Raw genomic sequence first — 15,813 nt, forward strand, 5'->3', positions numbered from 1 at the left:
CAGAGCTGAATAAAGTGGGAGGATGACTTCCTGTGTCTTGCTGGAGATGCACTGGTAAATACAAGCCAGGGTTTTGTTTGCTTTGCCAGCTGTGGCATTGAATTAGTGGCTCATGTTCATCTTGTGGTCAATTATGACCCCTAAGTCTCTCTTGGTCGTGGTGCTAGTGAGTGTAGCACTGCTGAGCCTGTAAGTGTGACGCAGGGTTTTTTTTTTTTCTCCCAAGGTGGAGCACCTTGCATTTTTCTGTATTGAATTCCATCAGGTTTTGATCTGCCCACCTTGTGAGCCTGTCCATCTAATCATGATGATTGTCATGTATGAATTTATTAACTTTTCTCTTAGTTGAATTATCCATGTATGTATCTTTGTTCCTAGAGGAATGCTCTTTTATGCCACATTAACTGAAGGAGCACGGTGAGATGTGGGATTAAGTATTCCCCACCAGCTGTGCAGGCCTCAACTAGAGTGGTATCAGAGATGGGTGCTCTGACGCTTGAGCTCTACAAAACTGCCTTTTCAGTCTGTAAGACAGCAAATTCAGCGGCAAGAATTTCACTGATGGCATACTGAGGTAGTCAGTTGGTTACCTCATCACTGATGTTGATTCCTTTTTGAAGTATGTTTTAAGCATAGGTATTACTAACAGAGTAGGCACCTTGGGCAAAAAACCCTGCTGGAGGGAAATGGAGATGGTGCCATGTGCCTGAGTGTTGGGAGAGGGGGATGTTCAGTCTTGCCCAGGGACTCAAAGACCCCCAGCTACTATTGCCCTGCTGCTGTCTTCCTGCTGCTAGCTGTTGCTGCTAGAGAAGCAGCAGCCACTCCAGCAGTGTGGTCTCTCTATACCTGGCTGCTGCTGCCATGTCACAGACTCCTTAGAGGGCTGCTGTTCCAGTGCTCCCTCTAAGTCAATGCCAAAGGATGACTGTCCATTCCTAGTTATTTAAGGGGTCAGACTGTCTTTCTTTCCATCCATTTCATCCACTTGGATAAGGCCCATACACTGTTTTATGAACATCATAATGAAAGTGTGACTAACTCTTCTATTTTCTTGCTCCACCAAATTATCACATGTACTTCTCAATTTAGACTGAAGAGTCTTACAGCTATCTATAAAAAGTAGTTTTGTTAAATGCTGATATTTATCAGTTACCAAAGATAAATATAGATGCTGATTATCATCAAGCAATCTTTTTATATCCTCAGCATTCTTCTCAGAGCAGTCACATTGTCTGTGGGCTGTTGAACCCAAATTTTTAAAAGCAGTTGTCCAGGCAGCGCTTTGTCATTTTCAATGCCAGAAATTGTATTGGTGATATTTAGCTGCCTTTCCACTGCTTTCTGTTACTTTGGTTATACAGAATCAATCTTTAGCCTATTAACTTGTAGCATCTTCAGAGGCTTTTTGCCTTGAGGACCTATAAATAGCTCTGCAGGGATGTTGAACTTTGGTAAACCTGGCAATGAGGTAATCAAATGAATGCCAGTGGTATGGAGGGGACATCCAAGATGTTTTATCTTTATTTAGGAGCTGAAAGATGGCATCAGTAATAACAAGATTGTTTGGCACGTGCTATATTTACCAATAATTCACTGCCAATTTGATGGTCTGACTTGGCACAAGTGTTGAAATGACTCAAACTAACAAGCTTATCTTACTTGGGTACCTGAGATATGGCATGTTATGTGTCTCCATAGTACCTGTATTTAATGTGAACTGTGTTATGATTGGTGTACTGATGATAGTACTGGCAAGCACTGATGATAGTAGCATGGCATATCCCAGTAGTAATCTTTTATGCTTACTAAGTGGTCATATATGTTCTTAGGAAAGCAGTCTGGTTTATTGACATTACTAGATCCAATGGCAAAACCAACTCCAGTCCCTCGAAAATCATCTATGGAATGATCATTCTAAATGAAGGTATAGTTGATCCTAGATAACCTAAAATGACCTTCCTTTGCAAAGCAAGTTTCACTTAGTGGTGCAGTTTGCAGTCTGTATCTGCCCAATTCTCTGCCAGTCAATACAAGTCTTAATTCTGATCAATCCGTAGTATCATTGGCCATAGGTGTTTGCTTATTCTCACTTTCTTTGTTCATAGTTTACTTACTTTCCCAACCACTGTGACGGAATAACCGCACAGGCCCTTTGTCAGCTTGCTGCAGGTGGTAAAGGGCTGGAGTGAAGCGGGTATAGTTTAGGGGGATGTTTTCAGTCTGTCTTGGACTACAGGAGTGAGCAGAACAGTTACTAAAAATAGCTGACTTACACTGCTACTATGATCCCATGAAGAGTGACTCTATACATTGGTTTGCCTATGGGTAGGTTTGCAACTTCAGCTCCCAGCATATCTACACCTGTTGCTTCACTATTTGCTGGTTGCCACAGGATTGTGAAAGGATAGTGAATGTGAAGGAAGATTTGCCACAGCCTTGCACATCAAGACCCAGTGGAAAGATGGTATCTAGACAACTGGAGATGAGGTTTGTTGCAGTGGGTGACCTGTACTGGATACATCTGTACCAATGACACAAGATATTCACTGAGCTCTGGTGTAGTGCCTCCTACCCAGAGAAACTGTCATAACTACTGAGCTCTCTTAATCTATACTCTTGGATTACATGCCTAGGGTAAGAGCAGGATATCCTGCCATGACCTGAGGACCTTTATCTCAGGATGACACTCTATGTAGTTTGGCCCGAAAGCAGTCTCGGTTGCCTGGTATTTTGCTATTGTCATGAATTGGTGACGATTTAGATCCACAGCTGAAAGTCTGGATATAGGGCTTGAAGCTGGTGACAAAAATCTATCTATAGTAAGGGGTTAACACCTGCACAACAGTGTTCCTCTATAGCAGGGCACTGGAGTCTGCCTGTTCCTTCAAGGAAGCAAGCAGCTGGAGAGGCAGCTAGCAGGTGGTGAAGGGTTAATTAGGAACTCACCTGACCAGCAGCAAGCCAGGCTAGAGGCAGATAAGGGCCTGAACCACTAGGCAGTCCAACCTTTAGAGCCAAGAAGTGAGGAGCTCCTGGTAGCAAAGCAGCAGGGTTCCTGAACTGACTAGAAGGAAGCAACTCTACAGACCTGGGAATGGGGAAAGGTACCTTGGGTAGAGCAGGACTTGTTTGTACAGGCAGGTAGCCTTTAGTTTGTTAATCCTGGAGAAGATTTGAGTGTCTGCCAGATGGTACAGGTGCCTCTAATTAAGTTGCATCAGGATTTAGCCTTGATCAGTGCTGTGGGCAGGCTGAAGTCCTGTTTAAGGAACTGGTAGACCAAGAGGGGCTGAGAGTGGAGCCCAGCAGGGAGCAAAGGAGCCCAGAAGGATCCAGGGGCCCAGAGTAGGGCTGAGAGTGAAAGGCCAAAGGGGTCTGACAGTCCAGAGGAGGATGGAGTGAGAGACCAAAGGGGTCTGACAGCTGGCCTGAGAGCAGGATCAGGGCCCAGAAAGGGCCAAGGGTCCATGGGGTGGCCAAATCTGGATTAACTGGCTAGCATCCGGAGGGACCAGAGCCACAAATATTGAGGAGAGTGAACACCTGTGAATTGAGGCATGGTATAGGGGAGGATGGAGCTATGCAATAAGCCTTAGTGCTGCAGGTGCCCCTGCAGAGACACATACAGGCCATGAGGTTTTATTGAGCTGGAGGGCTGAACAGAGACTAGAGGGGTCCATGGGGGACCTGGTGGTGATTTTCAGTCATTGGCTCACTCTGAGATGTGTGGGCAGCCTTCCTTTCTTAATCTCCAGTAAGAACAAGATGTGGTAGACCTTCCTTGATTACTTGCCTATCTTGGAGACTGAGTCAGACAAGGGTTGCATGGCCACCCCTATGGTCCAGACCGGCTACATTCTCATAGTTTCTTACCTTCTAGGGTCAGAAGGGACCTGAGTAGATCCTCCTGTTGCTATCCTTTGAAATCTATATTTCAAATGCCATTTATGTAATTTTATTCAATTAGTATACAATGGAAAAGACATAATCTGTCCAAGAAGCACAGCCTAGAACAGGGGTGGGCAAAATGACAGATCTGGCTGGCGGCTGGACTCCATTTCCCAACAGCCCCTACTCATCTCACTGAAGCCAGTTTCCATGGAGAGTGACAGAGCTGTGAGAGCACAGGGCCAGGGTTTCCATGGAGACCAACCCCAGCAGCGCTGGCAGGGTACGCAACTGTGCAGATAGCTGCTCTGGGGCTGGGATTTTGCAGTGGTAACAACATGGTCTGGAGCTGGGGCATTGCTGCCATCTGCTGCCTGCATGCCCTGTGCCTGCCTGGAGTGTGCAGGCAATGGATTGCAGCTCTGCCCCAGCTCCAGACCAGGCTGTCCAAGTGAGAGACTCTGAATAAAGGGAGAGCAAGGATGTACTATACCTTGACACTGTCCCCCAGAACACTTTCATTAGTAAGCTAAAGAAAACTATGTGAAAGTATTGTAAAGTGGATACAGAACTGGCTGGATCATCATGCTCAACAAATGGCCATCAGTGGCTCAGTATCTAGTTAGGAGGAGCAGGAAGCATCAAGTGGGATTCTCCAGGGGCTTATTTTGGGTCCAGTATTGTTTGACACCTTTGTTAAAGATGTAGACAATAGGATTGAGTGTGCAATTAGCAAACTTGTGGATGACAAAGTTGAGTGGAGTTGCAGCCACTCAGGAGGGTCCAGATTTACTTGGATAAACTGGAGAAATGGTCTGTGGTCAATCAGATGAACAAGGGCAGGTGCGGAGTCCTGCACTTCAGATGGAAATAATTGCATGCACAAATCCAGACTGGGGAATGACTGGCTAAGCTGCAGTACTGCAGAGAAGGACCTGGGGGTTATGCTGGGCCATAAGGTAAGTATGACTTGGCTTGCTTGTTCTAGTTGCAGAAAAAACCAAAACAAACAGCTTCCTGAGTTGTATTAACAGAAGTGGCTCCTGCAAAGAGAGCAGAAAAATCACTCCTTTTTATTTGGCATTTGTTAAGCCTTACCTGGAGTACTGTGTCCTGTGTCAGGCTCTAATTTTCAAGGAAGATGTTGATAGACTGGAAATGATTACCCCTAGGATTCCTCTTACCAGAGATCCCCAAGGATTGACACAGCCCCTTGTTCAATTTCATATTAAGTGAACTTGTAATAAGCCTAGGGGTTACTATGAAAAGTATTCTTCCTTACAATATGACCTGGCAAGCGGTTCCTTCAGGCGTTACAGCAGTGACCTTCAGTGGTACCGGCCTCAAATCCTTTGCTGGGTGTGCGGGTTGTTAGTTTCTGGAATCCTTGTTGTCCAAAATTGTTCCCGTCTCCCCAGGGTGGCAACACAGAACACACGTGTTCCTTTGTTTGTCCATCACTCTTGTAATTTCTCTCATCCCAAATTGTCCAATCCTCTGGCTCTGTGCCAAGCATTATATAATGCATCAATCCCCTGGCACTGCCAGCCATATTCTTTAAAGGGGAACTGCTGTCTTTGCTTGCCTAGTGCCCAGTCACAGCACTTGCATTTCCCGGTGCCACAAAAGGGGCTCTGTTCAACTTTGTTGCTTAGTTTTGGGAAGGCCTGTACTATAGCTAAAAGACTTGGCAAAACTCAGTTTGCCCGCTACAGAAATGTCTAGTGGAGAATGACACAAAATGATTAGGAGCTTGGGAAACATGACTGAGGACAGACTGAAAGAACTAGGACTATTTAGACTGGAGAAAAGAAGACTTGTGGGGGGAGGATGGGGTGCAGGGGCTTGTGGATTTGATGACGGGGCAACAGTAAAGAAGATGGAAAAGTCCATCTTTATGTGGCTATAGGGGTCAGGACTAGGAACAATGGTCTCAAACTGCAGGAAAGGATATTTTTGGCTGAAGATCAGGAAGAACTTTCTGACTGTGTGAGGGAACAGGCTACCTAGAGAAGTTGTAAGAAATTTTCAAGAGTAGGCTAGACAGACACTTAAATGTGATGGTTTAACCATGATGATCCTGCCTTGAGCAACAGGCTAGAATAAATATAGCCTCTTCCAGGCATGTCTTCCAGCCTATTTTCCTATCATCCTATGAATGTGTTCACTTGGCTAAAGACTCAGCTGCCCTCTCTCTCTCTCTTTTTTTTTTTTTTTTTTTTTTCCCCTCTGCCCTATAATTCTTGCATTCCCCCCCCCCCCCCAACAAAAGGCCCAGCAGACCTTCTTCAACATGGGGTATGGAGGGTGTCTCGGTCATGGCTATTGAGAAATGGCAGACATGGATTTGAATCCACTAAGACTGCAAAGGGTCTAAAATCCAATTTTCTTATCCTAGGTAAGTGCTCTATCCAGTAGCATAATAATGGGTGAGTGGGGCATAAGCCCTCAGGAACTGCCTAAGTTGGGGGGAGCACCAGAATAGCTAAGGGGAGGTGCCTCACCTTCCTATCTCTTGCCTCACCCTGCTCTTGCTCCCTGCAGCAGCAATAGCTCTGGCTGATCAGTGGCAGCATGCAGTATAGGAGTAGCAGCTGATGTTTTGTTGCCATTGTGGGAGATGTCACCCCTTTTTTTGGCAGCAACCCCCCAAAAAACTAATATTTTTGTGACCATTCAACATGCACTTTTCCTCCAAAAAAAAGGAAGTGATGCCCTTCCCAAAAGCAGTGAACATTTGACTGCTGTCCCTGCATCATGTGCCACCACAGCCCAGGCTACAGACCTGACCAGTTATGCCTCTGACTTTAACAGATTACTAGGTATTGTGTAGTGGTCCTGAGCATCCACCTATGTCGTTGAATGAAACTAGCTATTGAACTGAATGCTGTTAGTGTGGTAGGCATATGTTGGACACGCATGCCATATTGGGTCTCATTTCAGACAATGCCTCCCTTGTAAGGTGCCAGAGTGCCAGCATGCCAGAGAAACAAAATGGAGGTGGTGGGGAGGGGTAGGGGGCGCATGGCAGAAGAGAAATAGGAAAAAGGGGAGAAGAGGGAAGAAGAGAACAGAGACTAAGAAGAGGAAGAAGGTGTGTCCCTCGCTGCCCATGTTTCCTACCACTATTGGCTGCAGCTTGGGCCCACTGGTCCATGGCAGTGTCTGGTGGAGGGAGGCAGCAACATCTTGGCAGCAGCCCCCAGAGCTGGGGCACTTGGCTTCCCTGATGGTCCCAGAGCAGGGAGAGCTTGTTTGGGGCTTGGGCAGACAGGTACTCTATCCCACCAAAGTGGGTGCAGTACCAAGGCACCAAGAACCATGGCTCAGGGCAGGGTCGGGGTGGCACGGGGAGAAGCAGGCACAGGAGGAGGCACTGTGGGCAGGCTGGTCCGGCCAGGTTCTTGACAAGGCAGCAGCCTAATAAGAGCATGGGCCAGGCAGGAACTGAGGGCTGCCCCAGGGCTCTTCAGGCTCGAGCTGTGACAGATGGACAGGAGTCCCAGCAGCACCTGATGTGGAGCCTGGCCAGGGATGGGCCGCAGCTGCCCTGCCCATGAGAGGACACCTACTGGGTGGGGCATGATGCCAGGCTCAGGGGGCTCCCGGCTCTGGGTTTGCCTCCCTGTGTGCCAGGAAACAATGCATGCAGGGTGTATTGCAAGGGTCTGGCCATAGAGCTTGGCTGCAGGAGCTCCCCAGGCCCTGGGAACAGCTGCTGCAGGCAGCATTTGGGGCCAAGCCAGCTGGGAGCCTCCAGTGCAGTGGCCCTCTGCAGTGCCTGCATGGGTACCAGCCTTGCCCACCTGTGGCTCCTCTCCAGGGACTGGGCCAGGCTGGAGGACACAGCCCAGGGACAGTGGGCAGGGTCAGCAGAACACAGATGGCATCCCTGTTTGTGGTCTCCTGACCTACCTCCCCTGCCTGCCAGAGTGCTTGGACCAGCGGGTGCTCCAGAGAGCCTGGAGCAGCAACTTAATTGTTTTTTTAAAAAAAATAAATAAATAAAATTTCCTTACACACCTTCTGGCATGCTAAGTAGCGTCTCCACAGTCCACTAATTGGCATGCTTGGCTGCAACAAGATAGCTGTGGTTCTGGGCATTTGCAGGAGCTGAACTTCAGCTACTTAAGTTTTCAGCAAAAAACATTGGTACATTAGGGATCTCAGGCACCCGCATGCATTAGGCAGCACTTCTGTGAATTTATTCTTTTGGACTGAGGTGCCAAAATTCCATCTAAATCCTATTTTTAGTTGCCCCTATTCCTCTGCGAATCTCACCCACTGAACTCCATTATCAGGATATGCTTGTTGAGTACAAGCAGTGAATTGGGAGACGGAAAGAAAGTCTGAGCATTGTATAGTTTTCTCTCTGTTATGCTTGAAGACAGCATGAGAGACATGTTTTGTAGCAACTTGAGGGCTGGCCAAAAAGAAAAGGTGGGGGGAGGGGATAACAGGGGTGGTTAAATGTCTCTAAATGAAAAATAAAAGGGGCCATTGAAGTGAATGGGAGTCTTTCCATTATTTTCAGTGAGGATTGGATCAGGTCCATATTGCCTGAAGCTAGAAAAAAAAATGTCATGCTCAAGATTAGGAAACAAATTGTAGCAGTGAGTGCAATCAAGCAATTATGTGCAGGTAGGGAGTGGAATTTGCAGATATAGTCTGATGACTATTTTAACATTATGCAGATATAGTCCATAAATCTCAGAAATGACTTACCTGCTTGTTACCTCATTATTTAGGACTGGATTTCTTTAATCAATATTTTTTACGTTTATAAGCCGTGCAAAACTCCATCCTTCCATCCTTGGGAATAACTAACAAAGAGTTGAAAATCATTGACACTTCAAACAACATGAGGTAGAGCTAACATTCTTTAATGAATTATTTGGTGACATAATATGACAGCATCCAAGAGACTTGCACTTTGGAAGAGATTTTTGTTATTTAAATTTAAAGAAAGGAAACTTGAGATTGGTAACTAATATGAGCCCTCAGCTGTGTCTTCAGGGGCTGTTGCTTTGTTCTGCTTTTGAAGTTTGGGAAGCTCTGACATGGCTTGATTTGGGGGTATTTTAGTCAAATGATGACTTTTAAAAACCCTCTTTTTGATAAGTCAGTACAATTTCTAGTAGGTTGTATTTCAACATCGCAGCTAACTGGCTGAGGAACCGGTTCCCTGATCCATATGGCATTACTGCGTTGTTCTTGTGGTATGAAAAAGCCATCAAACTGGCTACTTGGAGAATCCCATTGGATAAGGGGAATCTCTAGACAGTGCAGAGCTGATACGCAGTAATAATGTGCCTAATAATCCATGAATATGAAGATATATTGTCAAGTATAGTAAGCCTAACACTTTACCTGTGTTACTCTTTATAAAGAATACACCTACACCCATTTACATGGAGCTCCTGAACCTCTGACTGCTGGGTTTCCCTCCAACATGTGCATTTCCAAAGATTGTAACTGGGAAAACATTAGTTGAGAAACCATTAACATTACTAGTTCTGTCTGCATTCTCATGATTTTACATAAAGACTGCTTTTCCCCTCCTGTGCCTTAAGATACCACAGTCTTGTGAGCAAATGCTTACAAGAATTAGTACTTTTTTAGCATCCTGCAACCTTCAAGTGCAACAAAACCTTAGTTAATCAAGCTTCATAACAGTCCTATGACATGTCAGGTTTAACAGATTGAAAGACAAAACCCCAGCCACGCTTGCTGTAGCAGATAAGCAGGGTTTTTGTGAACTTCTATTTACGGTCTGTACATTCATAAAAACAACAGGCCTACACAACAGGTGATGACTGAGGCAGAGTGAGCAATATGCTGGATTCTTGTTAGATGCAAGTGGTACAGTATAGATCGAACTTTAGATCTTTCTTAACATTATCCATTTAAAGTCTTGAGGCTGCTGCAACCCATATTTAGTAAACTGCAAAAAAAAAAAAAAATCCCATTTAAAAACTAAATGAAGGTTGTTCTTCAATTAAATTGGTGAATGATGGTTGAGAAGCAAGCTTATGATCTTCCACTTTCTGTCTTGCTGCTGTGAACAGTAAAGAGGAGATGAAGGAAGTTTGGAAAAGATTCCGAGCTCGAAGTATGAGGCAACGGCGTGATTTGCAGGAGTATCACACTGGCCTACACTTTAGGAAGAATAATCAAAACCACAAATACAACAAGGGTGAAATGAAACATGGCTGCATGGCAGCCATGCAGAAAAAGGTCTAGGAGACTTGGTGGAGCACAGACTTAATATGATCTATCAGTGCAGCAGCTGCACAAAAGGCAAATGCAGCTTTGGAACGCGTCAATAGAAGCATCGGGTGTGAGACACAGGAAGTGATGGTGCCCCTCTACTCGGCACTGGGTAAGCCTCATCTAGAGTACTGTGTGCAGTTAGGGCTCTACATTTTAAAAAGGACATGGAAAATTTGGAGAGTGTCCAGAGGTGGGTGCCTTACAAGCCTTCTATAATTTTGCATCAATCCAGACGAGGAGAGGCTGAAGGAAATAAGCATATTCAATTTGTGGAAAAGGAGATTAAGAAGCCTCCAAATATCTGAAGGGCTGAGAAGGAGGAATACTTTTTCTCTCTTGCTTTAGAGTACAGTGTGGATCTGGCTTGAGGCTGCAGCAATTGTAGGTTTAAATTGGATATCAGGAAAATTGTTGCTCTTTGAATAGTGAGGCAGAGGAACAGACTGCCTAGGGAAGCTGTGTAATCTCTATCACTAGAGGTGTTCAAGAAGAGGCTGGACAAGCATTGGTCAGGGAATATCTAGGACTAGCTGTGTTCCCATCCATCTAGGCTTTTCTGGTTGCTACATGGGACCTGGAAGGAATCTTTTTTTCCTATCCTATTGCTATACATCAGGGCTCCCCCCGCCCCGCCTTCCTCCAGTTTTAACTGGGATGTGCCAGTGCTCCTGCTGAATCTAAAACCTGGAGCTTCCTGGCTAGAGGGTCATGCCCCTCTGCTCAAGGTCAGACTGACTACCTCATATAGGATCAGGAAGGAATTTTGCCCCACAGTGAAATTGGTATGGATTGTGTGGGGGGTTGCCTTCCTTTAGGGTGAAATGGAGGGATACTATTCCTTGGATCTTTTAACAACCTTTGCAGCAGCAGGACACTGACAGCCCTCAACCCTTTTGCTTTACTGATGATAGATTGCTATGCCTTGTAGCTGTGTGACCAAGGTCAGTGTGTAGTTGTAGTGTTAGTAACAGATTAGACAAGGATTTGTATGGGATGGTTTAGATGGGGATGATCCTGTCTCGGGCCAGGGGTTGGACTAGATGATCTCTGGAGGTCCCTTTTAGGAAGCTTTTCTATGATTTTATAAAAGCCTCTTTATCCAGCCAGAGCATTGTAAAGTAAATGGGGCTTTGTGCAAACAAGAATCAAAGCTGCTATCAGAAGTTAAATTGGTTTATAACTCAAAAAGCAACATTTATTAGAACTAAAAGTTCTATGTTTTAAATTAGCATTGAATAAAACATAATACTGTGTACTGGACTTTCAATCTTCCTCTCTTCTAAGGATCAATGTGAATTTAAAAACAAGCCAGAATCTTATATGGGGATAAGGCACAATGCTGCATTTATTGGAACACAGAACATGAAAAGAATAAAGAACAGTAAGGTTATTTGCTTTACCTGTTTTATGCATACTTTATTTAAAAGACGCATGCACGCGAATGACACTCCCGCAAAGGTTAAGGTGCTACCAAGTTTTAAAGTTGCTCTAGGTCGGTCTGGTGGTTGGGCAGGCTGACCAAGAGAGTTGGAGTCAGGTCTTGTTGGACATGCCCAGAACTCCTTGCAAGTGGAAGCAATCCAAAGTCTTGTCTTTGTGTTCACTCTTTATAGTAATAGCTGTCCATACTAGCCTATGGATTTCACTGAGTCAGACATGGCCGTCCTTCTTGTCCTGTTAGCAGGCTGGGATTGGTAGGTCATGATCTTCTGGCTTGGTGGTCTGCATTCTTCAGGGGCCATTGCTTGCAGTCTTCAGCCAACAGGATGGAGCATGACTTAATGTTTGGTAATCCTTCACTGCTGACTTTGGGTTGCTGCAGCCCTTAACCATCAAACCACAGAAGGCTATTTTCACTTGCTGCAAGAAGCCTGTTCTCCTTTGTTGCTAGCACACATGTTCACCGTTTATTCTTTCACTACCTTTTTTTTCCACCGAAACTAGACATATCCATACATACCGCAAACCCTTACACGAGCATTCTTCTTGTACTAAACTTAAGTTTTTTAAAGTCATGAGTTAAATGTGTCTAAAATCATCAGAGCAATGTCAAATACATTTTATGCTAAGCAATAAGAAATTTAAAGTAGATGGTTAATTCCAAATACTACTAATGATTGATCAAATTACAGTTTAAAAAAAAATTTAACCATTAAAATAAAGTTTTTCTTTATAGAAAAAGAGAAATAATGAAATAAACAGTTAAAGCAATTATAATCAAAAACAAAATAGGCAATTTAAGCAATTATAGTCACTGCAGTGCTACACCAAGTATGGCTGTACTTCATACTAGAGCAAACTGGGGACACACTTCACAGTTGGGAGAAAAGTAGCCAATATTTTATAGCAGTTCTTCTTAAAATGGAAGTTGGCTGCTGCTGCCACTGCCAAAAAGATGTTGGAAGTAGAACTATCAGAGTACAGGAGAGATGCTTAAAGGTGCTTGAAAAATAAGATAGAGGGCATGTCTATGAGACGCTTTACCACGCAGTAGACTAATTGACTGTGTAGTAAAGGGTCACCATCTACGTATGCAGACACTTACTGTGCAGTCAATTAGTCTACTCCATGATTAATTTGCTGCAAGTGCAGGTAGCAAATTAACTGTGACATAGTTACTGCACAGTAACACATGGTAGGTGCCAACTGGGAGTAAATTTGCTTCCAGTTGATCCCACCAGCAGGGGGCCACCCTCAGCCTAGCTTCAGGGCCACAGGGTTTGGGGATGGGTGGCTCTTTGCCTGCCCCTATAAAATGCTGCAGGGACCCTAGGGGCCTGTGCCACCAGCAGCCAGCCTCTGGCTACTGGGTCCCAAAGCAGTGGCCCCAGGCCAGTCCTGGCACTGGCTCCTGGCTAAGCCCCACCACCTGCCTGCCTATCCCATACCATGCCCTTACTCTGGGCACTGCAGGCACCTGTCCAGGCTTGCCAGCACCTGGTCTGTCATGTGCAGCCCCTGAGGGCCATCAAGCTATCCACACTGGCATCATTCTTGATGCCACACACCACCTCCAGGAGCTGGAACTAGTCCTAAGAGTTGATCTCGGACCTAGTGCTGCTGTGGGCAAAACCAAGGTTAGGAGCAAGTTTGCTTGGAGCAGGTGCTCCAATGCCCATATCTGATGGCCTGTCAGGCCACATATGGGATTGTAGGCACAACCAGTTGATGCACCAATGCCACATAAAGGTCAAAGCCTTGTGAGCACAGTGGGTCAGCATCACTGACCACAACCTCTGGTCGGGTACTGCCTGCAGGTCCATGCCCTTTATGTAGGAGCTGGACCACAACCTTGTGTCCTGGGACCCTGGCCGGAGCCTTACCATGTATTCCAACATGGGCAGCCTGCAGGAGACTCCGCTGTGGCTTGGCAGTGGTGATGAGCCATCAGTGGGGGAGGGCACCAGGATCCTTTCTCACTGTGGTCCCTGCACCTGACATTGTTCAGCAGCCCAGGCTGGCACCTGCCCTGCCAGCTCCTAAGTGCGTAGCCCTTCCCAGGAGGCCAGGCTGATCATGGCATCATCAGCCCTCAGCAGCTTCAGCTTCTCCCTGGAAGGGGCCTCTGTCTGGTCAGCCAGGCACCATGCTCTTGCACCCCAGGACACTGCCAGGAGCTGCATGACATTACCACCAGCAGGGACAGACTTGAGCTACCAGGCACACCTGCCATGCCCACTCAGCAAGTCCTGCACTGTAGGGAGGGCCCTTCCTGCTGCTCCCCCTGCTTCTGCCTGCTCTTCCCTGCCTGGCTCAGCCAAGTTCTCCCTGGCCCCTGGAGTTCTCCCCCACAGCACACAGGGAGGCAGGAGGCATTACAAAACTTTATTAAACAGTCAGTTCTTACTCAGCTGGTAGGCATAGGCATCTCACATATGGAGAAATGTGTCAATGTCATCTTTGGCTGTGGAAGGGCAGGGATGCATAGCATAGGCACAGGTGCCCCTCCAGGTGATGACAACCATTGTGGGAAAGCACAGGCTTGCCTACCTCACAGTTGAGGCTCAGAGTCCTGAGCCAGGTTCTCAGGTGTGCCTGGGGCATCATGATGATCAGCAGCAGCGGGGCATAGTGGATCGGGCACCCTTGGCATAGGCCAGTGGGGCACTGTGAGTGTATTAATTTTAGTTGCAGGCTGACTACGTGCTGCAACTAAATTAGCCACTGGGCTGTTTGGTTTGAGATTGAGGAGGCAGAGTTGGGAGTAAAGCAATGGCAAATTAATTATAGCTTATACACACAACAGTTAACAGAAAGATAAATAAGCAGATAATGCAGTATTAAAGAGCTAATAGTAAATAATAACAACAGATAGATCAATCTGTTGCAGGCCAGCTGGGCATTGTGAGGGTATCAGCCACTGGGCTGTTTAAAACAACAGACAGACAGACATGGGTTGGCAACTTATCAATAGTCCCTCAATGCCAGGTGCGCGCCAGGTGATTCCAGTGAAATCAGGTGTCCCCGATTAACGTTGTTGGAGGGATTACCGGGGAAGGTCCCTTAATCATGATCCAATCTTCACTCACACTGGGAGTCTGGGGTCCGAGCATAGAACAGCAATGACCGTTCTGTTCCTTCCTTCCTGCTGGTCACCTGATGCATGCACTTTTTATACCTAGTCTCATGGTAATCTGTTGGCTTTAGAGTCGCTCACAATCTTGCCCTATAGCTTGCCGTATGGATTTGAAAGGTGTTAAAAATGATCATAAAAGGTTATTACCCAGACTCTGATTTATCCAATAAGCAAATTACAATGCAGCACCTTTGAAATTGACATTGTTCCGCCTAAGCCCGACCCCTTTTAGATTTCTCTGAATATGCTTTCTTGGGATGTGCTTTCCAGGAATGTGTTTGGTGTGCCAGGAAGTTGGATCCAGTTTTATTGTCAAGACTGAACCCTAAGCAAAAAAACATTGGGTCAGTTAATCTTGCAGCTACAGCTTTGCCTATGGGGGCCAGTCAGTTCCACGAACAGTTAATTTATCATTTTGGTTAAACTTATGACAGACAAGTTACATTTGTGGGTTACGAACTTGTGAGCTTTATATTAGCTAATATTACCTGTTTAGGCAAAATATCAAATGCCTCCAAGAAGCACATATTTATTACTTATTAATCCCTCTGGTTCTGGCCGTCACACACATGGCCTGTCCATGCAAACAGCTTCTCATGGCGTGCTCTCACCAGGGGCATGCTTGGGGAGCAAGGCATGCACAGGGGGGACTGGGCCCAGAGCACCTCTCTGGAGAGGCCTCCTGGGAGAAGGGGTGCCACTAGCTCTGTATCTGAGTCAGTCTGGAGCCCCTCACCTGGGCCCCATGGGCCTGGTGGCAAGGGAGGAGACAGCCTGGCCTGCAGGAGGAAAAGGGTGGGACATGAGTCTGGAGCAGGTGCTACCAGGAGCCAGGTCTGTCCTGGCCTGGGAAGGGGGTGGAGAAGGCAGGCTCTCTGCAGCAAACAGCCAGTGGCTCACCTGCCCCTGCAGAGTGAGCGGGGATAGGGGGCTTTTCCGGCAGCCACCTGTATCAGGACCTGTCTGGCTGATATACTATGCATGGTACCTGAGCATCTGTGCACGCACCTCTCCTCCCCAGTCTGAGGCCAGGCAGTGCCCAGCCCCCTGGCATGTAATCTCACAAACTTTGC

The sequence above is a fragment of the Crocodylus siamensis genome, chromosome 1 (genome assembly GCF_052110815.1).
Source record: "Crocodylus siamensis isolate JL-2025a chromosome 1, ASM5211081v1, whole genome shotgun sequence".
NCBI classification, from domain to species: domain Eukaryota; kingdom Metazoa; phylum Chordata; order Crocodylia; family Crocodylidae; genus Crocodylus; species Crocodylus siamensis.